Consider the following 26310-nt stretch of genomic DNA (forward strand, 5'->3'; position numbering starts at 1 on the left):
CTATGTCACTTTCAACTGATAATTGGCTATTCAATGTCAGCTATACGATGTGTGAATATGTATGCATGCCATTGCTTGTGCTGAACAAATATAAATGTTTTAGCCATCAGTGGGCCTGATCCAGAGATGGACGCTATTACCACAGCCAGTGCGTCCTTTGTACGCAGCGACTGTGTGAAATTCTGCAAATGCCTCAGGAGGCATCTTGTATAAAAAGACGCCCCTTGCCGGCTTCTGTGATCCACTGCTGGGTCCAAGGGCACAACCATTGGATCAACTGCGTGACCATCAGACATCTGAGTAACCCTCAGATTACTCAGGATGACCGGTGTAATCACGCTGCTGCATACTTGCCGACATTCAGCTCCCTCCTTCCGGGAGGGAGCTGAGTGTCTGTATACAGCAGGAGGGGTGTGGCCGGGCGATGATAACGTATTGGGGGCGGATTGGGGGCGTGGGCGCACGATCGCGTCATCGTTGACCCGCCCCCTGTTCACAATGTCGAAATTAACGGCATTGTGAAGCAGGGAGTGGGGCCACGATGACGCAATTCTGCGCAAATCGCGTCACCGCTACCCCTGATGCGGGGGTTTCTATCATTGACTGCGGAGGGGTCGAACGAGGCTCCCGGCCAAATTGGGAGTGTAGGCTAGCCTGTGCTGCAGAGGCCTGTAAATCTGTTATGGAAGATGCAAACCTTGGCCTCGGCATGCCTACAAAATGGGGCTGACACGACCCCATTTTGTAAAACGCTCCCTATTGCCGCACCCGCTGAAAAGCATCCGCAGCCTGTCAATCAGGCTGCAGTGTATAGGGTACTGCGAGTGATGTCACAGTATGAGATCTGTGCATGAGCAATGCGGCATCTGCACATGCACAGATCTCAAACCATCGGAGATGTACGTTAATGTCAAATTAACGTACATCTCTGAATCAGGCCCAGTGTCTGTTTTTGCATGTCTACAAGCAAGCATGGCAGCATTTGTGAACACAAGACTATAGATCAGGCCTTGCTAACCTGTGGCTCTACAGCTGTTGTGAAACTACAAGTCCCAGCATGCTTTTGCAGCTGATTGATGTGAGGGTATGCTGGGACTTATAGTTTCACAACTTCTGGAGAGCCACAGGTGGGCCAGGCCTGCTTTAGATGGTTGTAGGTAGTCAGGAGAGGTTGGGTACGGGATGCCGGCACTCAGGATCCCGGTGGTCAGAGTCCCGACCGGCATCCCGACAGGGTTAGGATACCGACACCTGACAGTAAGTATCCTAACCCTACTCCTACCTCCCTGCAGCCTAAACCTAGCCCTCCCCCCCAACTGCTTAAGCCTAACCCATGGTTACCCAAAAATCGGGTGGTGCTCCTGGCCCCCCTGCAAGAACAGGCAACTCTCCCGATGTGGCTGCTGCCCCCGCTCCCCCCCATCGCACCCACTTATCGTGCGAAAGTATGCGGTCCGGGAGGGCCAATGACGCGAATGTGCTGAATTACATCATCATAACCTTGTCTCCTGCTTTAAAATGCTGGTAATATCAGCATTGTAAAGTGCCACCATGCCCCCACACCACCCACTCACGCCTCAAGCACTTTCCTGCTGCACTAACCTGGCTGCCCCCTCCCAGAAGGGGCGGCCAGAAAGTCGGTAAGTATGGCCCAACTCCCCGCGCAGCCTAAACCTAACTTTCCCCCCTAGTGACTAACCCCAACCGTCCCATTAGTACCTAATCCTAACCCTCCCCCTCCCCCTACTTACCATCGGGATGCCGGCGGTCAGGATACCCACGCCAGGATTCTGATTGGTGTCGGGATTCCAGCGCCAGCTTTCTGAGCGCAGGTGGTTCTGAGCGCCGGCATCCCGACCACCGGGACTGAAACTACATTCCGTCAGGAGGCATTACTAATTTTGTGTCAAGTGCAATTCATTTTTACATAACCGTGAAGTGGATATGACTAATATACCCGAGGCTTGCCGACATCCTGGCAGCCAGGTCAGGCAAGCAGGGGAGCGTGGTGTGGTAGAGGGGGGGGGGTCACGTGGTCAGGGATACTACAAGGCAATGGGGCGGAGCCAATATTTTCAGCATTGTGAAACAGGGGATGGAGCCAAGATGACGTGATTCAGAGCAAAACACGTCACCGCCCCCTCCCCGCTGTTTATAGTAATCTCGGGGGGCTGGACGGGCCGGCAGCCGCCGGGAGGCTTGCCTGCCTTTCAGGGGGGCCGGAAGCGGCACCTGTTTTTCAGGAGGCTCCCCGCCGAATCGGGAGGGTAGGTAAGTATGGTATACCCACGACTAATTGTAGCACAGATGTGCTTTGAATATATTAAAAAACATATCTGACACTAGAATATATCAGCTCTCTTCTCTTCATTAGGTTGCTTCATACAGTATTACATTTGGTGGTCAAATAAGTTGTGTAACTTCCATTCTAAGGCCAAGTTGCCATAAGGAGGTAAGGAGATCAATCTGACAGAAGTTATCATTGAACAGATGACATGATGGTAGTGTATTTGTGCATTTGTAATGCATCATACAGTACAAACATGGAACAAATTATGACCACTCAGCACTGTAGATGTGCAAAAATGTAAGCTAAGTCAAATGTGCAATGAAAATAATACTTGTTCTCTTCTAGAGCAACACAAATTTTGAATTATGATCTATTATGAAAGATAAATCATGATAATTAAGAAATCAATACAACTACTCTAGTGTATTTATTTTATATATACTATACAGTACATGCCCATTCACTAGGCTGGAATCAGTGGTTGGTAGAAAAGGCAGTTTCTTCATGTGCAAAAAAAGAAAAAAAGTCTGCACAGAGCACATTCCATTCAGTGGAGTACTTACAATGGGTGCAAGGTGTGCTGTGCAAGGGGGGCCCTACAGCCGACCATGCACCCCTTCTGCATTCACCATTCTCCACTGCTGCAGCCAGCCAGAATAATGAAAAGGCAACAAGGTTGCAGAAAACTATTCCATACCACATTGGCGAGGCTTTTGTGTCTCCACCCCTCACCTCCCATACTGCACGACTCCTAATCTGGGCAGTCTGGACTTGATCTGTGATGTACATAGTCATATAATGACAACAGCGCAGGAAACTATCATATGCCAATACCGACCTGTCATTTGGTTACAGTCAATGCACAGGTGATGTGCAACAGCAGCAGCTGTGCAATTACTGACTTGTGACTTGACGTGTAACTTTGCATAATAAAAGCTGGTTCTGTGCTTAGCTCCATGTATTTAACATGAGATCCTTCTACAGGGCCCTAAATCATTTGCACAGATACAAATACTGCAATCTGCTGGACCTATACTTTATACCATGATATGTCATGTCTTTTATCCCCAGAGCATGTACTATAATAATATATAATAATATGGTTACCTGTACCAATTCATAACTGCACTACAGTATATTTGCATACAGATATGTTCTCTTGCATCCTTGCTGCGTACGCGGCAAATCGCACCACGCATGGCGGAGGGGCGTGCCCCGCGAGCGAATACGCGCACTGCGTTTGCACCCGCGACTATAGGATTGCATGGTGTGATCGCAGTGCGCGCCATAGCATACCGTAGCATATGCTGCGGGTAATCGCATGGTGCAATGCGTGCGCACATTTGTAGCGCGATTGACAAGGATGTAAGAGGACACATCTGTACACATAGGGCCTGATTCAGACCCACTCGCGAGCGGCTGTCCGCTCGCAAGTGGGTCGATGTTATGGACTGAGCATGCGCACGACGGAGGGAGCTCCGTCGTGCGCATGCGCCAGACGCGACGAGCGAAGGAAAGTCCTTCGCTCGTTGTGTCCGATCAAAGGGGGCGTGCTGTCAATGTTGATTGACAGCACGCCCCCTTTGGTGGGCGTGCCGGGGGCGTGCCTCCCTGACGGGGGCGTTCCCACGGGAACGCCTCCCGTCAGAAGCCGGCCCACTGACATCACTAGTGATGTCAGTGGGAGTGATTTTGGCTCTGATAGAGCCAAAATCACTCCGGAGCTTGCGGTTGAAAACCTCAACCGCAGGCTCCGGCTCGCAAATTCGATGGTCTCGACCATCGCGACCATCACAATGCACGCTCGTATAGCCTGTGGGTGGTGACCCACAGCTATACGAGCGTCCAGGAGGACGCTCCATGAAAATGGAGGCCGGCCCTCATTCAGAGCGTGCGCTCTGCTCAGAGCGTACGGCTCTGAATGAGGGCCATAGCCACATACTGTGCTCCTCCTAAAAGGAGTCAGTTGAAATTAGTCCCTGACCTTGTAGAAGAGCTGAAAAGTATTTACTAAAGTGTGGTCTTTTAGAAGTGAAGATATTGCCCACAGAACTAATCAGATTCTTCTTAACATTTATCTAGCACCTTCTGTAAGATTATAGCTAGAATCTGATTGGTTGCTATGGGCAACATCTCCACTTCTAAAAACCCGCACTTTAATAAATATACCCCTTAGACTTTTATACTGCAGACTCTGCAGTAGTCTAAAAACAAATATAGCTGGTGTAAACTATGTAGTTCCATTTGTCAACAGTATATAAATGCAGTTATACCAATAAAACATATCGGGGCCTGATTCTGAGCCTCACACACTCCGCATATAATGAAAATGTTCATGTAGTTGAGCAATTATTTGCAAATACGAAAATTTCTGGAAACCCCTATGGCGCATGCATTACACAGAGTGTACACACAAAGGTGCATTTCTAATTGATTCAGACGGCATCAGAAGGGTGACAGAGAAATGAAAGGTGTCCTTTGGCGTTGACTGGGAGGTGGCTAGTAGTGCAAAAAATGAACTGTTCAGTGGGCGTTACGGGAGCCTCCCGTAAATTGGGGGCGAATCCGGCCCCCCGGAAGAGTGGGCAGGCCTCTCTGCCGTCGCCACCCACCCGCACCCCATTGTTGTTCGCTCCCTCCGCTGATTGCTCCCTATTGTAGCTGGCTGTCCGGGGGAGCCGATTACGCGATTCGTGCTGTCTCACGTACTCATGGCCCCGCCCTCGGCTGCAAAATGCCTGTAATCTCAGCATTTTGAAGCGGGGGGGGAGAGGGTGAAGACGCAATCGCGCAAACCCGCCCCCAAATTCACATCACATCCCCCTGCTCTTGCAATCTGGCTCCCTTCTCCCAGAATAGCCAGCCAGATTGTCGGCAACCCTGTCCCAGATGCGCAGCCGCAAGCATAGCAGGCCATGTTCATATGGAAAAACTGCACCTGCCATAGGGCTGGTGCAGGATTCGATGGTGGCGTATAAGGATGCACCAATTGCAGCATGTATGAATGCTAGAGTGGGTGTCTAACTCCTTCCTCATTCGGCCACATGAATGTAGGGAAGGAGTCTGCTGTGGCATTTGCATAAACTAGCCCAGAGACTATGCTGGGTGCCCATTTGTGTATTTGAACTAGGGCAGTGCAGGCTCGGATGGGTTCGAATTTTCCCGCCAAGTTTGGATTTTTCCCGCCAAAAATCGGGTCTCAGAAACAGGCAAAACGTCATATTTCATGGACAAACATCATCTTCCATGGACTTTTATCCAGGAATGATGATATTTGTCCATAAAAGATGACGTTTTGCGTCTTTCTGAGACCCGATTTTTGGCGGAAAAAATCCAAACTTGGCGGGAAAATTCGAACCTATCCGAGCCTGCACATCCTTAATTTGAACTAGGGATGAGCAGTTCAGATTCTGTAGAATCTGAACTGCTCCGAACATTGGGGATCCCAGTCTATCCAAATGCTGTTCGGGTGTTCCCCCGCCTGAATCAGATCCTTGAGATAATCCGAACGTCATCTTCTTGACGTTGGATCCTCGCGAGAGGATCCGACGTCAGGGCTCCACAAGTGTAGGGCAGAACGCAGTGAGAGCGGTCTGCCCTACATAGCAACAAACACACAGCAGCCACTAGTTTGTTATAGCAGCCAATGAGAGTCAGACAGACTCTCATTGGTTGCTGCGTCCACGGAGGGAGCCGGCTGGAGCTCATCAATGAGCTCCGCCTTCCGGCTCGCCCCGCTGCGGACGGCAGGAGCGGACAGCAGCGGTCATGGCAGCAGCAGGGATTCAGATACGTTTTTTTTCCTGTGTGTGTGTGTGTAAGGGGCCACTACTGGGGACACGGTATAGGATGGGGCGCTACTGGGGGCAGTGCAGCATAAGTGGGACTACTAAGGGGGCAATGCAACATAAGGAGGACTACTAAGGGGGCAATGCAGCATAAGGGGGACTACTAAGGGGGCAATGCAATTTAAGGAGGACTACTAAGGGGGCAATGCAGCATAAGGGGGACTATTAAGGGGGCAATGCAACATAAGGGGGACTACTAAGGGGGCAATGCAGCATAAGGGAGACTACTAAGGGGGCAATGCAGCATAAGGGGGACTACAAAGGGGGCAATTCATCTTAAGGGGGACTACGAAGGGGGTAATGCAGCATAAGAGGGACTAGTAAGGGGGCAGTGCAGCATAGGGAGACTACTACTGGGGGCACTGCATAAGAGGGACTACTACTAGGGGCACTACTGTGAGGTGGTCTAAATTGACTGTACATGACTGGAAATTGATGTTATTGAGGTTAATAATACTCCAGGAACAAAAATAAGCCCAAATTATGTGATTTTAGCCTTTTTGTCAATTTTTGTAAAAAAATCCAAATCCAAAGCCAGTCACGGTAGGTTTGGCAAATCCAAATCCAAAACCGGATGACGAATCACAGTCAAATCCAAATCCAGCAAAAATAGTCTGGCGCACATCCCTAATTTGAACACTCTAATACATTATTTGATTGAGATTACTAAATAAAGAAATGGGCCACAAAATAACAAGTGCAGAAAATCCATAGTGTCATGAAAATGTGTAACAAAACTTATTTTTATTATAAGATTTTCTTTTTTTTAAACGAATTACAAGATCCCTTTTGTAGCTACTAAATCAGTTGTGCCTAATAAATGACAGAAATTATACAGTACATCATGTTTGTAATATAAAGTAATCAGGGCCTGATTCAGAGCCGGACGCTCTGACCAGAGCGCTCGCTCTGAATCAGTGCCCTCCTACCTAAAAATGGAGCAGCCTCCTGGCCGCTCGCATAGCTGTGGGTGACCACCCACAGCATATGCGAGCAGCCAAAAAGATGGTCGCGATGGTCAAGACCATCGCAACCATCGGGCTTGCGACGAGACCCTGCGGTAGGGTCTCGGTGACCGCAAGCCCTGGAGTGATTTTGGCTCTATCAGAGCCAAAATCACTCCCACGCCATGGGAACGCCTCCGTCTGGCAGCCATGCCCCCGGCACGCCCACTAAAGGGGGCGTGCTGTCAGTCACCATCGACAGCACGCCCCCTTTGGTGCGAGACCCGGAGCGACAGCTTGGCATGCGCATTGGGGTAACATCGACCCGCTTGCGAGCATCCTGCACTCGCGAGCGGGTCGGAATGACCCCCTCAGTTCCACAAAATACATTTGAACCATCCAATAATTCCATTCATTGGTTCCTGCAATCTGTCAGTACATTATTGATCTAGGCCTCTCAGATGAAAGCAGGTGTTTTTACCTAATTTTGGAATAAAAGAATATATGGTTTCTACTATGTGGTACAACCAAGCAGTGATTTAACATTTTTGCAACCATTGGTCAATTTTTTTCCCCTTCTCTACATATAACTTTTATGCACCATAGAGGTCCATGGCTCTGATCTCCAAGTATCATCTGAATAAAACAATAAGAAATAGGACATTCTGGGCCTGAATCAGAGGTGTATGCCATCGCTGCCATGAATTAATTTATTGCCGCAGAGAGACTGTGGACCTCATTCAGAGCCGGTCGCACAGAGCGTGCGGTCGGTCTGAATGAGGGGAGGACCTCTTGAATTTTCAAGACGTCCTCTTTTGCCATGGTAAGGCTGTGGGTTAACACCCACAGCCTTACGACCGCCTAAGGTGATGGTCGCGATGGTCAAGACCATCGCGACCATCGGGGCTTACGACGAGACCCTAGGGTAGGGTCTCCCTTGTCGTAAGCCCCGGAGAGCTTTTGGCTCTGTCTGAGCCGGAAGCTCTACACTGACATCACTAGTGATGTCAGTGGGGCCGCCCCCAAATGGTAGGTGTTCCCATGGGCTGCAACCCCCCCGGCCCGCCTTCCAAACGGGGCGAGCTGTCAATCAACATCGACAGCTTGCCCCCTTTGGATCGAGACCCGCTACGACCGGTGCTGTCGGTCGTAGCGGGTCTCACGCATGCGCACGACGGCACCGGCGCCGTCGTGCGCATGCTCTGTGGGGGGCCATCGACCCGGTCCGAGCGCATCGGTGCTAACGACCGGGTCTGAAGGACCCCCAGTGTCTTTATGCTAATGCCTCAGCCGATGGTATTCGTACACAGACAAAGACGCACCATCAGTCACACCAACTTCACCAGCTATCTGATTATGGCCATCTGTGTCAGTGCAACTGCATCTTTAGACATAGTCGCTGACTGAGAATCGTCGAATTCTGGCTAGCCACAACCTTTTTCTTCCCAGGAATGCTCATTGATATCCCCAACTCTTGTGTCTAAATTTCTTCTGTGTCTTAAAGCGGTAACCATTGGGATGTATGCGCAGCATTGCGACTCGGATGCATAGCCGTTTGCGTGCGGCATTGACATTACGTGCAAATCTCAAGCAGCCCCTCTACCAGTAATCTTAAATTAAATAATCATTGTTTTGTTTTAAAAGTCTCACACTTCTGACAAAGCAAGCATAGTTCTAGGTGCATACTTCTCAACTTTTCCTAATTAGATAAGATGTCATGCTGTTGGGAATCACACGAGAATATGACTTGTCAAGCTATGTTAGGGAGTGGCCACATCACATTGGGAAGCGCCAGGGACATGCCCAATACTCTAAACTGCTGTGCTGTCCTTCCCCTTAAAACACCTCCCGGAATCAGACCAAAAGTCCTGATGCATGAGATGACAGATTACACTCCAAACAGGACAGCTCCACGTAATTGGTTTCAGTGGCATCACTAAGGCAGTTGTCACCCAGTACACCTACTCACCCTATCATCGCCGACCTCTGCAGTCGTGCTATCATAAAAAGGGGTGTGACCTCATGCCAGCTAAGCCATGCACAATGTTGAATGATGTTTGGGGGCGTGGCATGGACCATTTTTGTCATGCTGGGGGCTTGCCCAGAACTCCGGGAGTAGCTGGGCAGCCCCCAGCCTCTCTGTACACAGTGTGGATGTCATCCATCACCACTGCTTGGTGACACCATCTGAGGGGGTGCAACAGCTAGTTGTCAGCATAAATTAAAAAAAAAAAAAGGTTTCCTAGCTCAATAAATGCAAAAAGTTATGGGTTTTTCCCTCTGAGGCATATCTGTCTACTCTCCTGCATGTCTGTGAGACTCCAGACTCAAGGGGGGGAATTCAATTCAGAAGTTGAATAGCGACGGTAGGCATCTCCCGCAGCTATTCAATTCAACGCGCTGTTTGGGCGGTCTAAGGATTTCTTCTCGCACTGGGGATGCGAGGAGAAATCCGACAAAAGTGCTGGGCGCGCAGCTGTTTTTCTGCTTAGCGCGGCACTAACAGCCGTGTTCCCAGCACTTTGGTCAGAGAATGCCGATTAACGCGCCTTAACACCCTTGTTAAGGCACGAGAACCGGTATTCTCCGACCACACATCGCACTGAATTGAATAGATCCGGGAGCTCCCTCCTGGCGCTATTCAATTTGCGTTGAATTGAATTGCCCCCATTGACTCCTGGGTAAGTAGTCCTCCCACCCACGTGCCACCCACTTTATGAAGTGGGCAGAGCGAGGATTTTTGACACGATTCATAGCGAATCACATCATTACGGTTGCCTCTCCGGTACAATGCCGGTATCGTGCTGTGGGGGGTAAGGCCATTATAACACAAATCGTCTCACCCCCAAACATGCTACTGACAGTCCTGGGTCATTAATGACAATTTCATCCTGAGTAACTACATTTGTTTTTTGCATGTTGGTGCAACACAGATATAGGCTATACTTCCTTGCCTACTCCTGAAAATTGGGTGTTGATTTATGATTAAAAAAAAGATACAAATCTAACCTAGATTTTTCATGGGATTGCTGTTTTATTGTGCTATTGCATATGTAGGTTTTTTTTTATCAAAACATATTTTGATGCATATTTAAAATACATGTCATAGAGAGTAACAAGTCACAGAAATGTTTTTCATTTTGTATCATAAATATGCCTCTTCATTTTTTTACATACATTTTTGTGGGAGACATTTATGTAAAGGGAAAACAATAGTTTGAAGCTATTGTTATCAATTTTGATTAGGTTACAATGAAGGTGTAAAGACACATCATCTCTCTGCCAAGATAAGCCAATTGTAGAGGACAAAAACAATTACAGTAAGTAGTTATGGCAATCTTCTAAGTGGGTAGCTCCAGTTACATTAGTCAAATGTACTAGTTCATTTACAAAGTGCTAGAAATAAAAACTGTCTTGATACTGTACATCAAACAACATAGACATGACAAAGCTACAATAATGTTACAAACAAACACAGATCTTTATTTCCTAACTACAGTAGATGTCTTCAAATTCTTATTTTACTTTTACATATGATACATGTCTATTAAAATTGCATGTAACCCACTTTAGAATACTACAGTCAAAACAAATTTATTTAAGCCGCGTATCCACTAGACAATAAATTGGACAATTTGAACGATAACGATATTGTTATTGTTCATCGTCCGCAATATCGTCCAGTGGATATGCCACCATCGACCATCAATGCGCGCTCCCGCTGGTCGTGGACAGCATCTTTCATCGTCCGTACTTGCATGGCAACCTGACGATATTGTCAGGTTCTGCAAGTACGGGGATGAGGGAGGGTGACATCACTGAACGATATATCGTTCAGTGTGGGTGCTCAATGTCGTTAATGACATTGAGTACATCACTGCCGGGGAAACACTAGACGATATCGCTCATGGAGCATATCGTCTAGAGGATACCCGCCTTTAGAGTGCAGAAAGCATTTATATAATTTTCAGAAACAATGAGATTCGTCAAAGGAACATAATTAACTACTACTCAGGGGCGTAGGGAGGGCGGTTCCACTGAAGCATGAGATCCAGGCGCCTTAGTTACCAGAGGGCGCCCTGGAGACTCCGGAGCAGTGGTCAAGTAGCTGACAGCCTGTGTCGGGTCCGTAGCAGCAACAGCAGCTCCTGTCCTGCCTTCCTGCTCTATTGGTGGAGCACAGCACATGTTCATCTGACCCCAGCAGGGGACAGGGTCCACATCACCCTCCCTGCCTGTATGTACTGTATGTGTGAACCTTCCTGCCTTTATGTATGTATGTATGTATGTACAGTATGTATGTATGTATGTGACCCTGCCTGTATGTGTGTGTATGTATGTATGTACAGTATGTATGTATGTGACCCTGCCTGTATGTGTGTGTCTATGTATGTATGACTGTGTGACCCTGCCTGCATGTGTATGTACAGTCAGGTCCATAAATATTGGGACATTGACAGAATTTTCAGATTTTGGCCTCTATTCACCACCACAATGGTTTTGAAATGAAACAAACAAGATGTGCTTTAACTGCAGACTTTCAGATTTAATTTGAGGGTAATTACATCCAAATCGGGTGAACGGTGTAGGAATTACAACAGTTTCAATATGTGCCTCCCACTTTTTAAGCTGCCAAAAGTAATGGGACTATCAACTCAAAAGCTATTTCATGGACAGGTGTGGGCTATTACCTCGTTATTTCATTATCAATTAAGCAGGTAAAAGGTCTGGAGTTGATTCTAGGTGTGACATTGCATTTGGAATCAGTTGCTGTCAATTCTCAATATGAGATCCAAAGAGCTGTCACTATCAGTGAAGCAAGCCATCACTAGGCTGAAAAATCAAAACAAACCCATCAGAGAGATAGCAAAAACATTAGGTGTGGCCAAATCAACTGTTTGGAACATTCTTAAAAAGAAAGAACGGACCGGAGTGCTCAGCAACACCAAAAGACTCGGAGACCACGGAAAACAACTGTGGTGGATGACAAAATAATTATTTTCCTGGTGAAGAAAAACCCCTTCACAACAGTTGGCCAAATCCAGGAGGTAGATGTATATGTGTCAAAGTCAACAATCAAGAGAAGACTTCACAAGAGTGAATATAAAGGGTTCACCACAAGATGCAAACCATTGGTGAGCCACAAAAACAGGAAGACTAGATTAGAGTTTGCCAAACAACATCTAAAAAAGCCATTACAGTTCTGGAATAACATCCTATGGACAGATGAGACAAAGATCAACTTGTACCAGAGTGACGGGAAGAGAAGAGAAGGAAAGGAACTGCTCATGATCCAAAACATACCACCTCAACAGGGAAGCATGGTGGTGGTAGTGTCATGGCGTGGGCATGTATGGCTGCCAATGGAACTGGTTCCCTTGTATTTATTGATGATGTGACTGCTGACAAAAGCAGTAGAATGAATTCTGAAGTGTTTCGGGCAATATTATATGCTCATATTCAGTCAAATGCTTCAGATCTCATTGGACGGTGCTTCACAGTGCAGATGGACAATGACCCGAAGCATACTGCAAAAGCAACCAAAGAGTTTTTTAAGGCTAAAAAGTGGAATGTTATGCAATGGCCAAGTCAATCCCCTGACCTGAATCCGATTGAGCATGCATTTCACTTGATGAAGACAAAACTGAAGGGAAAATACCCCAAGAACAAGCAGGAACTGAAGACATTTGCAGTAGAGGCCTGGCAGAGCATCACCAGGGATGAAACCCAGCATCTGGTGATGTCTATGCGTTCCAGACTTCAGGCTGTAATTGCCTGCAAAGGATTTGCAACAAAGTATTTAAAAGTGAAAGTTAGATTTAGGATTGTTTAGTTTGTCCCATTACTTTTGGCCCCTTAAAAAGTGGGAGGCACATATTGAAACTGTTGTAATTCCTACACCGTTCACCTGATTTGGATGTAATTACCCTCAAATTAATTCTGAAAGTCTGCAGTTAAATCACATCTTGTTTGTTTCATTTCAAAGCCATTGTGCTGGTGAATAGAGGCCAAAATATGACAATTCTGTCAATGTCCCAATATTTATGGACCTGACTGTATGTCTGTGTGTATGTGTGACCGTTCCTGTATGTGTATATGTGACCCTGTATGTATGTATGTATGTATGTATGACACTGCCATGTATGTATGTGTATATATGTAGCGATTATAATATATAGCACACACTTTTTTTGTGGGGAGCGGGGTGGCGCGGTAGCACACTCGTGCTTCGGGCACCCTGGCCACATGCTACACCTCTGAACTACTGTGTACTATAAAGTTTTGTTGATACAAAAGAGGAAGGTTTGTAAAATTTATGTTATGCATATTTGTGATGCTTTTTGATTTATAGAATACTAGTACTTTGGACCCAGCATATTCTGCATATCTCAGTCTGCCCCCTGCCTGTCCTGCAAGCAGATAAATGAACAATTTTTTTTTTTTTTTTAAATAGTTTATTTTTAATTAAAATATATGACATACATAACATGAGCCTTCAGATTTAAAAAGGGAAAACATTGTAAGTCAAAATAGACATCCGAAGGATATATTAATCATAGAATATTGTATATGATATAGTAAAATATTGTAATCAATTGTACAACATTAGCTGCAAAAACAAAAGTAGGAGAAGAAAAAAAGAGATAAGAGAGAAGAGAAGAAAAAGAAAGAAAAGTAGAGAATGAAGGGGGGGAGGGAGAAAAAATAGAGGTGGAAGGGGTGAGGGGTGGGGTAGGAGGCCTCGCTGGTACCATATCGTAAGCCCGATTGTAGTATGAACAAACGGTACTAAAATAGAATCAAAAGAGTCTAATGAACAATTTATTAACGCATAAACCAATTTAATGTCATATATACAAATACAGGTTAAGTCTCCCATATCCAAAATACTTAGGAGTCGGACCAGGGGTATTTTGGATATCGGAACATTCCGTTGTTTGGAATATATGCTACCATAATGAAATATCTTGGTAACGGGACCCAAATCTAAACACAGCATACATTTATGTTTCATATACACCTTATACACACAGCCTGAAGGTAATTTTATACTTTTTATTTTAGAATTTTGTGCTTTAAAAAAAGTTTGTGCACAATGAACCATCAAAAAGCAAAAGTTTCACTATCTCAGTCATGCTAAAAAAATTCCGTATTTCGGAATATTCCGTATTTCTGAATACTTGGATATGGGAGACTCAACCTGTAAATCATCAAAAATCTCTCAAAGCTTGGTAGTGGATGCAAAGATTACTAGGAGTGGTATATTAATCCAAGTGGATCTGCCGCTAGAAATTCGAAATGCTCTTGATAAATGACAGATAAGGAGAATGTCATGGGAGCCACACATCTATTTAAATAAAAAAAAAAATGTCATCCAGTGTAATACCGAGCTATGGAATACAGGGCCTGATTCAGACCCGGTCGCAAGCGCTGTGCGCTCGCAACCAGGTCGATGGTGGGCCAGTGCGCATGTGCACGACGAAGCCGGCTCCGTCGTGCGCATGCGTGAGACCCGGATAGCGATGGGCACTCCATCGCTCTCTGTCTTGCAACAAAGGGGGCGAGCTGTCAATGTTGAGTGACAGCTCGCCCCCTTTGGTGGGCGGTCCGGGGGAGTGGTTGCCCAAATGGAGGCATTCCCATGTGAATGCCTCCGTTTGGGGGCGGCCCCACTGACATCACTCGTGATGTCAGTGGGAGAGATTTCGGCTCTGGATCTCGTCGCAAGCCCGATGGTCGCGATGGTCTTGACCATCGCGACCATCTTCCTGGCCGCTTGCTATATCTGTGGGTGGTCACCCACAGCTATGCGAGCGGCCAGGAGGCCGTTCTAAAAAAAAAAAAAAGACCGGCCCTGATTCAGAGCGAGCGCTCTGTCAGAGCATCCGGCTCTGAATCAGGGCCACAGATTACTAGGTGAATAAAGTCCTCCGTTCGATCTTTATCATAGATCCTCTGCATATATGGCGATTCTCCAAGAGATCCACTGAATGGCAAAAAGCAACGGAAATTCTGGTTGTGGAGGATGAGTAGGTGTCCCAATAAACATCCCAATAGTATCCAAGTAAGAGGACTTGATGTGTTTCACTGTGGAATATCCACATTTGAGGAAGGAATAATCCAGATTCCATCGCTGGGTATGAGATTCAAATTGTGCAGAAGGCACACTCAGTCTCAGTGGAGCATTCTCTATTTAGCTTAAAGCAGTAGAATATGTTTCCCCCTTGAATAACATCTGCAGAGAGTGGGAACCAGGCCTAGAACACTCTGGGCCTGATTCAGACTTGGGAATAGAGTGAGATATCTCTCTCAACTAATCATCTTGGTGAAACCATGCTGCACTGCAGGTGGGGCAGATTTAGGGGTATGGTTCAATGGGTCTACAATTTCTAGATAGACAGTGATTAGGTAGACAAGGGAAGATAGACAAGCAATAGACAGACATGGACTGAAGGTCGACACACTAAATGTCGACTGGTAACAAGGTTGACAGGGACTGAAGGTCGACAGGCAATAGGTCGACAGGTACAGAAGGTCGACAGGCAATAGGTCGACAGGTACTAAAGGTCGACAGGGTCAGAAGGTCGACACACTAAAGGTTGACTGGTAACAAGGTCGACAGGTATGAAGGTCGACAGGTAGAAGGTCAACACACTAAAGGTCGACACACTAAAGGTCAACTGGTAAGATCGACAGGTATGAAGGTCGACAGACAGTAGGTCGACACTCATATAGTGAAATAGTCAACACATTTTTTTTTTATTTTTTTTTTTAGGGTTAGTGTATGGGTTAGACACTTACTCCGACGGATTGACTAGTAACAAGGGCGACAGGTATGAAGGTCGACAGGCAGTAGGTCGACACTTATATAGTCAAATGGTCGATACTTTTTTTTTTTTTAGGGTCAGTCACTTATCCCGACGGTTAGTGTTAGGGACTTACCCTGATGGTTAGGGTTAGGCAGTTACCCCGACGGTTAGGGTTAGACAGTTACCCCGACGGTTAGGCACTTACCCCGATGGTTAGGGTTAGGCACTTTGGGTTAGGCACCAAGAGGAGGGTTAGGAATAAAGATTAGGGCAAAAAAACAAAAACATGTGTCGACCATTTTCATGTCAATTATATGAGTGTCGACAGGTGTCGAACATTTGCATGTCGACTATATGAGCGTCGACATGTCAGTCATTTGCATGTCGACTATATGAGTGTCGACACATGCCGGACACTTGCATATCGACTATAGGAGTGTCTACATGTGTCATCCATTCGCACGTTGACTGCGTCGACCAGTCACATACCGACTATGTGTCGACATGTGTAGACTATTCGCATGTTGACTATGTGGCGACAATGCACATGTCGACTATATGCGTCGACATTCTGACTGTCAGCCTTCATACCTGTCGACCTTGTTACCAGTCGACCTTTAGTGTCGACCTTCTGACCCTGTCGACATATTGCGTGTTGACCTTCAATCCCTGTTGACCTATTGCCTGTCGACCTTCAGTCCCTGTCGACCTATTGCCTGTCGACCTTCAGTCCCTGTCGACCTCGTTACCAGTCGACCTTTAGTGTGTCGACCTCCACACCCTGTTGACCTTCAGTCCCTGTCAACCTATTGCCTGTCTATCTTCCATTGTCTACCTAAACACTGTCTATCTAGACAATGTAGACCTAACAACCGGATACCCAGATTTAGATATCGGCGGAGTGTTTCCAAATTGACATCTAAATTGTAGAGTAATAATAAAGCTGTGCAGTATTGGTGGGCTACATGCAAAAGCAGCCAGTATTTACCCCACATGTTAAAAAATGTATTTACACCCCTTGCATTGCAATATGGTTTGTTCATGTTCACAGGTGAGAGAGAGATATCTCACTCTGGGCCTGATTCAGAGCTGAACGCTCTGACCAAAGCGCTCGCTCTGAATCAGGGCCCTCCTACCGTTTTTTGGAGCGTCCTCATGGACGCTCGCATAGTTGTGGGATACCACCCACAGCTATAGCGAGCGTCCATGATGATGGACTTGCGACGGAGACCCTGCGGTAGGGTCTCGCTGCCGCAAGTCCTGGAGTGATTTTGGCTCTATCAGAGCCAAAATCACTCCCACTGACATCACTAGTGATGTCAGTGGGGCCGGCTTGAGACGGCAGGCATTCCCATGGGAACGCCTCCGTCTGGCAGGCACGCCCCCGGCACGCCCACCAAAGGGGGCGTGCTGTCAATCAACATCGACAGCACGCCCCCTTTGGTGCGGGACCCGGAGTGATGGAGAGCCCGTCGCTCGCCGGGTCTCGCGCATGCGCACGACGGAGCTCCCTCCGTCGCGCGCATGCGCAGTGGGCGAACATCGACCCGCTTGCGAGCGTACTGCCGCTCACGAGCGGGTCTGAATGACCCCCTCTATTCCCAAGTCTGAATCAGGCCCTCTGTACCTGCCAGGTGCACTTTCTACAGAAGAGCGTACTTATAGGTGGTTATCATTCCATGTAGTGAAAATATTCAAACACACAAAAAACAGTTGAGGTGTCCCCTTGTTAGATGCTTCATATTTTAGTAGAAAAGGATGCCATTAGTCAGAGGCAATAGGATGAACTTTGAGGTGACATTCTTTTAGTCTATTCACCATGAGCGTTCCATTTAGAAGCTATGTGTACTCCAGTTTGCTATTTTTGGCTCATTCCTTAAACCAGGACATGGATGTGCATTACTGGATGTGCTAGACAGACTTGCACATTTGCACAAATAAAAAAAGAACAGCGTAACACCATGACCTTTATAAGATGTGCAAAAGCCAGATCAACCAGTGTATTGTCCCATACAAAACCCAATAGCATTGTGGAAGTGTTATTTAATACTAGTAAAAATGCAAATTAAATTGGCACTCACTTGGCAGCGCTGTAAAATGGCTGACTAGCACCATGTGCCAGCCATGCCCCTTAACTGTATGATGTAAGAACAGCACTGCCAGGAGTCTTCCTCAAAATACTGCGGGGGCTGCATACGCTGCAGTCTGCATGTCTGGAGAGTCCAAAGGATGCCCCGGGCGGGACTACAACAGTGATTCTGGCTGCATCACCCTGCTAGCCAGATGCAGGATCCTTGGGACAGTGACAATGTCGGCCTACAGCGCTGTGCACTCTGTGTGGCCTCACCGTTCTCACACCACTAGTTATGGTCCTGTCACCAGGAGATCACTATAGGAATTTGAGAGTGCATTTATCCAGGGTAAACTCATGTGCAACACAAATAGAGTGTGACATGAGGCTAGCGTGTACAGGTTGAGTCTCCCATATCCAAAATGCTTGGGACCAGGGGTATTTTGGATATCGGAATATTCCGTATTTTGGAATAATTGCATATCATTATGTAATATCTTGAGAATGGGACCCCAATATACACACAGAAAGCATTTATGTGTTATATACCCCTTATACACACAGCCTGAAGGTAATTTTATACAATATTTTTAATAATTTGTGCCTTAGACAAAGTTTGTGTACATTGAACCATCAAAAATCAAAGGTTTCATTATCTCAGTCATGCCAAAATAATTCCGTATTTCGGAATATTCCGTATTTCGGAATATTTGGATATGGGAGACTCAACCTGTACTAGTAACAGTGGTAAAGTACTGTATATGGATATTCTATAAAACTGTATGTAAATTGATATGATACTATACTAGAGTCATTAGTAGTGCCTTAGGGGTCTCCAAGTAAACGGCCGCCCAGGGCCCGAGATTCCTCATGGCACCCTGCCTACGTCATATCACCAATCAGTGATGCAACAGACATGCATGACCTGATTCGTGCTTTACACAACCACGCCATTACAGCTAAGAAGCATCGAGGTGTCAAATAGGGTTAGGGTCGGAGTGGCCAGTCATGTGGCCGGGGTGATTCCCAGTGGGCCCCACTGATTCTGATCAGAATCCCGGCCCCTACCGTTAGAGGGCGGGATACAGGCAGAACTGGATTAGGTTCCCAATGCCCTTATGGTCACTATGTATGCTTTATCATGAACAAGTCTTTTGGATTGATTATACTATCTGCCCCAGTTCTGAATCATTGAGTGCAGAATGAGTACTGGCCTCAGCGTTCCTACTAGGACCCCAGGGCAGCAGCTATATGTTATAATAACTATGAGTTACATACTGTCATGTGTAATGTCTATCCTTAGTGTATGAATGTGAATAAAGAATATGTGTATATGCATATTGAGACTCACTGGATTTCCTAAATAGAGATGGTTATATATTTAATTGAAAAATTCTTAAATATGTTGCACCATATTCGGCCATTTTAATCTGTTAGTGTGGTAATCGTATTAAATACTAATTTTTTATTTTATTATGCAAGCGGTTCTTGGGGGCAGAGCTTAAACTTACCTGTAATCTCCTCTATTGCCGATCTACATATCACGATGCTGCTTTAACTGAAAGGCTGGCTGCCTAACTGTCATATATATCACTACCAGGACTGCACCCTTTAGGCTGAGGCCAGTTGCCAGTAAGTCCAGAGAGCCTTACTCTGCACCTAAGCCCCTTTTCATGCTATTAACCCCCCTCCCCAATACACACACCTCTCAGGACATCAGTAACACAGGGGCACAGTTGACGCATACTTGCTTACTTTTGAAAAAGCATTTCAGGGAGATTGTAAAAACAACACCTATGAGCGCGGCTGTAAAGTGGACGTGTACTGCTACATCTGAGAGGTGTGTCATAATACTGACTTACATCCACATGTAAACGAGCCTCAAAGCAGATCTAATTGTTGATGACAACACACTGATACATTGCAGGAAATGCATGCAGCCCTAGCGATCATTGTGCCTTATAACCAGTGCAGTGAAATAATACTAATAATTCCATTTGATTGTATATCTCTCAGTTTTTTTATTATTTATTTATATATATATATATATATATAAAAGTATATATATATAATATATATATATATATATAATATAGATATATATATATATATATATATATATATATCTAACAGCTTCATAATGGGGGTAAGGCAATCAGGGAGAGTTGGCAAGTATGAGTTGAACCAGTTGAACCCCAATACCTGAGCTACAATAACGCCATCCTTGATTCAGTAACTGCTCAGAAGCAGATTCAATTTATTAAAAAAAATATATATATCTAAAAACCTTTATTCACATTAAAAATCTTTACATTTGTTGCTAACACCCAGAGATGGTGAAAACAGGACTGGTAAGTGCCCCCCATAGTTTTTGTAGTTTAGTGATTCCAAACACACCCTCTCCCTCCAATCCCGTTTTACGTACTTTATAGCCTCACACCTTTCTGTAATCAGTAGCAGGCAACCTATTTATATTTATTATAGTCATAAAGGTGGCCTATTCATCAACTCTAAATTAACGTTTTTAAGGACATTTTCCTTAAATAACGTTATTTTAGTATTCATCATGACTCTTAGCACAGGAGATATCACTGATATCTCCTTGCTAAGTCCCCCTGCGTTAATTTCCACACTCCCCATACATTAGTATGGGGATGTGGAAATTATGGTATTCATCAAATTCCGAAAATTATGAATTTTCGGAATTTGATGGAGGTAGTATCCGCCACTGTGAGGTGGCGAATAGCAGGTGAAACGCGTTGGTGAAATGCGTTGGTGAACATATATTGGGAGCGCGCGCTGACCAGAAAGGTAACGCTCTATAGGGGGAGCACATTAATACCCCTATATGTGTTAATGTGTACCTTTCTCAAAAGGTCATAAAAGGTACGCTTCCATTTGTCTATTTTATACATTCCAATAAAATTTAAAAGATTTTATGCTATGGTGGCAATTCTCTTTTTTATCTTGCATGCAACCACGTTAAAAAGAAGCCACCTATAAGGAAAATATACGAAAAATACTGGAGTAAAAGACTTATGGTGACTTATATTTGAGGATTGTGGATCCACATACATTTTACAGCTGGATATTTATCAGTGGATCTTTCAAACAGTGACAGTACCAGTGCTTCATCTTTATGAACTTCATTTCCATGAACAAAGTTAATATTCTATGAGAGTTACTCCCATTTGGAGCGCACAGGAACATTTCTTGTTGTTTACTAGCAGGTGAAACTTACCTGCTTCCAGCTGGACAGGTCCCCCGGCGTCTTCCTCCGGCGGTCTGGTGCGTCCTCTGGCTCTGGAGGCTGGTCGGACACTGTGTTCTCCCAGCAGAACACAATAAAGATTAGAAAAAAAAAACTACTTTTTTTTTTCTGCTGGGAGACCATGTGACAGACCAGCAGGACGGAGCCGGAGGCTGATGCGCGGACAGGTAAGTGCTGAAAAGGGGGGAGGTGAGCGGGGGGAGGGGGGGCAGGTGAGCGGAGGGAGGGGACACAAACTTACCACATGTGTAGGCAGTGCTGCGCATGCGCTGGGTTAACGAATGTAACAGCTCATGCGCAGCACTGTTTCCAGCTGCGGTAAGGTAGAGTAGATAGGGATAACTATCTATTTCCTGAAAAGATGTCATCGTAAAAATGACAGCTTTTCAGAATAGATAGTTATAGGGAGGAGGAATGATGAATTCCTCTGGTAATTAGATAAAACTCCATGCGAGTTCTAAACCTAATTACCTCCAGGGAAAGTTTAGTAATGATGAATAGGCCCCATAGTCTCTTACTAATGTCACTATGGTAATATATTTTCACCAAAACCTATACAAAAAACCACCAAAGCACTAGTGGATCAATATGTTGATAAACGTGTACACCTGCTGCACTTCACAGAGGATAATATGCACAAAAATCCTACAAAGCAAAAGACTAAAACAAAATATATGTGTGAAAACGCTTTCATATATATTTTGTTTTAATCTGATTGGTTGCTATGGGCAACATCGCTTCTAAATCTCACTTCTAAAAACTTTCTCTTTAGTGAATTTACCCCTAGCAATCTCCATAATTGCACCTTACCCCCATTATGCTGTTATAATAAAAAAAACAGAGATATATACATTTAAATGGGATCATTTGTATAATTTCCCTACATTGGTTATAAGGCACAATGATCCCTATGGCTACATGCATTTTCTGAAAAGTATTAGTGTATTGTCATGAACAAATAGATCTTACTGACAGCTTTTGGGCTCGTTTACTTTTGGATATGTCAATTTATGACACGCCTCTCAGATGTAGCAGTACACGCCCACTTTACTGCAGCGCTCATAGGTGTTGTTTTCACGATCTCCCTGAAATGCTTTTTCAAAATTAGGCAAGTATGCAGCAGTACTGTGTGTACTTTGTTTGAAGGCTATGCCCCTATAAAGTTACAACTATGCCTACCCAATGGCTGGTTGCTTGGGAAACTATTATATAGGTCCAGATTTACTAGGGGATTGACAGGTATACACTGGTAATCAGTATCAATTGTTTCAAGTGTTGTGTACTTTGCACCATAAAAAGATATCTGATCCATAAAGCAGCTGTTACTCTTATAAGAACTGTTAGATGTCATAGAGAAGGGACACTTTTCCATAAATTCAGTTGCAGAACACCACTCCACAAACTCCAAAAAAAGGAGTTATAGTTATAAGTTTTGAGTATTCCAAATATAAAAGAATTCAATTAAATACTTCTCCTAATAAACACATCACTGCATAGCACAACAGTTATACAAATTTACCACTAGAGGGCAAAATATGCTAACTAATCACTAGTTCAGCATGATTCTGTGATTAGTCACACAATGAAATAACAAGAATCGTTATGATTCATCGGACTAAATGCTATATGTGATGTGAGCCTTTAAAATAGGGCAAAACACATAATATATATATATATATATATATATATATATATATATATATAAATCACAGGGGCTCTGCACTCACCATAATAACTAACAATAATAATAATAAACAGTGGGGTTTTGGTTCATGAAATGATCAATGCATTTAAGCTTGCAGCCCCCGTCACGGGACCCCACTTTACTGCAAGTCCCTACTCTATTGCTCAGAATTAAAACATGGACATAGCCATCACATTAGTGTTAAACTCAGGGTATGCTATCAAGGTTTAAAGCTCACAGCAACTTTGGTTTTAAATGTGAGAAGTTACCAAGCACACCTGTTGCAAAGCACCTAGGAAAACAGCTGACACAAGTTAGATAACTAGTTAAAAGGGGTGCATGAGAAAATGTGATCACAAAAATGATTAATTATAAAAATTAATCATAATAAACAAAAAGCACTAATCCAGGGCACTCACCATTCCTAGATTTGGGGTGCAACATGATATGTGACCACATTGTTTAAATAGAAATCACAGGGGCTCTGCACTCACCATAATAACTAACAATAATAATAATAAACATAATAAACAGTAAAGTGGGGTTCCGTGACGGGGGCTGCAAGCTTAAATGCATTGATCATTTCATGAACCAAAACCCCACTGTTTATTATTATTATTGTTAGTTATTATGGTGAGTGCAGAGCCCCTGTGATTTCTATTTAAACAATGTGGTCACATACCATGTTGCACCCCAAATCTAGGAATGGTGAGTGCCGTGGATTAGTGCTTTATATATATATATATATATATATATATATATATATATGTATATATATATATATATATATATATATATATATATATATTGTCCTGTTGGTCCACACCCACTCCATCATCTTAATATTGGCTGGGGTACTACACCAATTCCTGGAGCCCAGGAGTCAGTACAAATATTCAAAGGAAAGGGTGCACTCACCAGACTTGAAAATTCAGCAGGTTTATTTGAATCTGTACAAAAGAACACAATTAGCCCATCGACAATTTGGTCTTCACACAGACCTTTGTCAAAAGGTCTGTCGATGGGCTAATAGTGTTCTTTTGTTCAATTTGAAATAAACCTGCTGAATTTTCAATTCTGGTGACTGCACCCCTTCCTTTGAATTATTTTATATATATACTTACTTACATAGTATAAGTCGCTGGTAGGCATCTGTCTGTCTGTTCAGGCTAATCTCAAAAACCACTAGACGGATTTTGATGCAGTTTCACTATTCTATAGAGCATTTGTCGAAAGTTTAGATGTATGAAACATTTATGTATGACAAACAAAAGGGAGCCCTGCAGTTACGGTTTTAGTGAAGCAAGTCAATTTAAGACAATGGACGTCCGAGCGCTTTCATGGCTTACGCTCCCTAAACCGTTAAATATATATCGCAACGATGAACTTTATTTTGTAACATGTAAAGACTGATATGCATTATTATTGATTGATACCAGTTGACCTAAGTTGAGACTGTTTTTCTCATGGACAACTTTCCATGGCCCTTTTACGTGTTACATCAGTACTAAATCTTTTACTGTTGACGTGAGAAGGCAATCATATAAGACAGGGGTTGGGAACCTTTTTTCTGCCGAGGGTTATTTTGATATATATATATAACATTATTTGCGGCCCCGATGCAGGCCACGCACCCTCCGTGTGATGTCACACAGGGGTGGGGCCACAATCGCCATTGATCACGGCAATGCCTGGAGCATCCTGAGGATGCTCCGGGGAGCTGTAAGGGCAGCGGTGTGACCATCTGAAGTGTCCTAAGGATGCTCCAGGCGGCACTGCTGCATAGATTCTGGGTGCAGGCTTCCATTCTAGGCACCCTGCTAGCAAGATGAGGCTAGCAGAAAAAATCTCAGAGGGCCAGACCAAATGATTCCGGGGGCCTTATACGGCCCTTGGGCCAGAGGTTCCCCATCCCTGATATAAGACCTCGGTTAAAAAAGACTATCGCTGTAAATTCAAAATTGCTTCTGTGCAAAGCCAGGCAAGATTGCTAATATATATATATATATATATATATATATATATATATATATATATATATATATAGAGAGAGAGAGAGAGAGAGCCATAAAAAAGGAACAGCACACGGAGACTTAAAGTGAATCAATAGTGATGTATTGAGCTACGTTTCGGGGTGCAACCCCTTTATCAAGCCCACACCAGACAATCAAAGTTTGGTGTGGGCTTGATAAAGGGGGTTGCACCCCGAAACCTAGCTCAATACATCACTATTGATTCACTTTAAGTCTCCATGTGCTGTTACTTTTTTATGGCTATTTAAGTTTTGAACTTTAGCACCGGAGCCTGCTGTCTTGTATGGAGAGTGCCGACTGGAACATATATATATACATATACAGTATATATATATCATATATATACCTATTCTTTAATGAAGCACAGTACTAGTAACACCCTATTACTGTAGAAATGATTATTTTCACTGATTATCAGTTCAATATGTTAGCAATATTACATACTGTACAAAAGGGCTCATTACTAACACTGCACGTAGGTGCAAAATTTCCACTAGAGTACAAAAGCTAATTAGCAATTGGCTTTTGACTATCTAGTGCAATTCACACAAAGTTAGTGTCTGATTGGTTCCAGGGGCTTAGTGAACATTTTGGAACCTAAGTGCAAAGTTAATGAGCCTTTTAGTATTGAATTCATTAGACAGGCAAAAAGCTTTTTGTTTAAATGTTCTGCAAACTTTCATATATCTTGTGAGACAAAGTTAAAAACTGGTATTTTTAATAACATTTTGAACACATATCACATTACCATAGCTCAAGCCCTAGATGATTTTCCTGCTGCCAATACTCCCCAGAGTAGATTTAGGTGTAAAGACCCTGTAGGATCTCTTTCATACAAGGGGTTAAGTCCATTATGAAATCATGAACCACAGTTTAGTAAACTAACTAGCTGAGCCAGCGAAACATTTAAGACTTTTTAATTGCACTAGAAGAATGCCCCATGCAGCGTGAGACAATTCAGTAGAAATGTCATGGAATAAAATCACCAATAGCATAACTACTTACATTTTAATTAAAAAGATGGGATGTTTACATGTTAATTACTTCTGCCTGAAAAATTAAGCAACTTAATCGGAAACCCTTTTCTTAGTTAATGGAATTAAAAAATATTGTTTTGGGGAAGTATATAACCACTAATCAACACAAAGTTCAATGCAATGTAAAAAAAACCATAACTCTAAAGCCTTGTCTTAATAATTTTAAATTAATCAAACATTATAAAGTCATTTAAGTATATTTTTAATACTATGCTGAATCACCATTAGCCATAAATACATCAGTGAGTATAATTTCACCCATTACTGCCTGTGAGCCATCACATTGGAGAACAGACATTTTCAATTATTCCACAGATTAATG

The 26310-nt window shown here is 44.1% G+C and overlaps 1 protein-coding gene across 3 annotated transcripts in view; it reads right to left on the bottom strand.

The window, feature by feature from the left end:
- Positions 1 to 26310, bottom strand: part of CCSER1 (coiled-coil serine rich protein 1) — a 913125-nt gene that overhangs the window by 771311 nt on the left and 115504 nt on the right. The gene's annotated exons all lie outside the window — the stretch shown is intronic.

This window comes from Taudactylus pleione, unplaced genomic scaffold, assembly GCF_031769625.1.
Source record: "Taudactylus pleione unplaced genomic scaffold, aTauple2 ptg000055l, whole genome shotgun sequence".
NCBI classification, from domain to species: domain Eukaryota; kingdom Metazoa; phylum Chordata; class Amphibia; order Anura; family Myobatrachidae; genus Taudactylus; species Taudactylus pleione.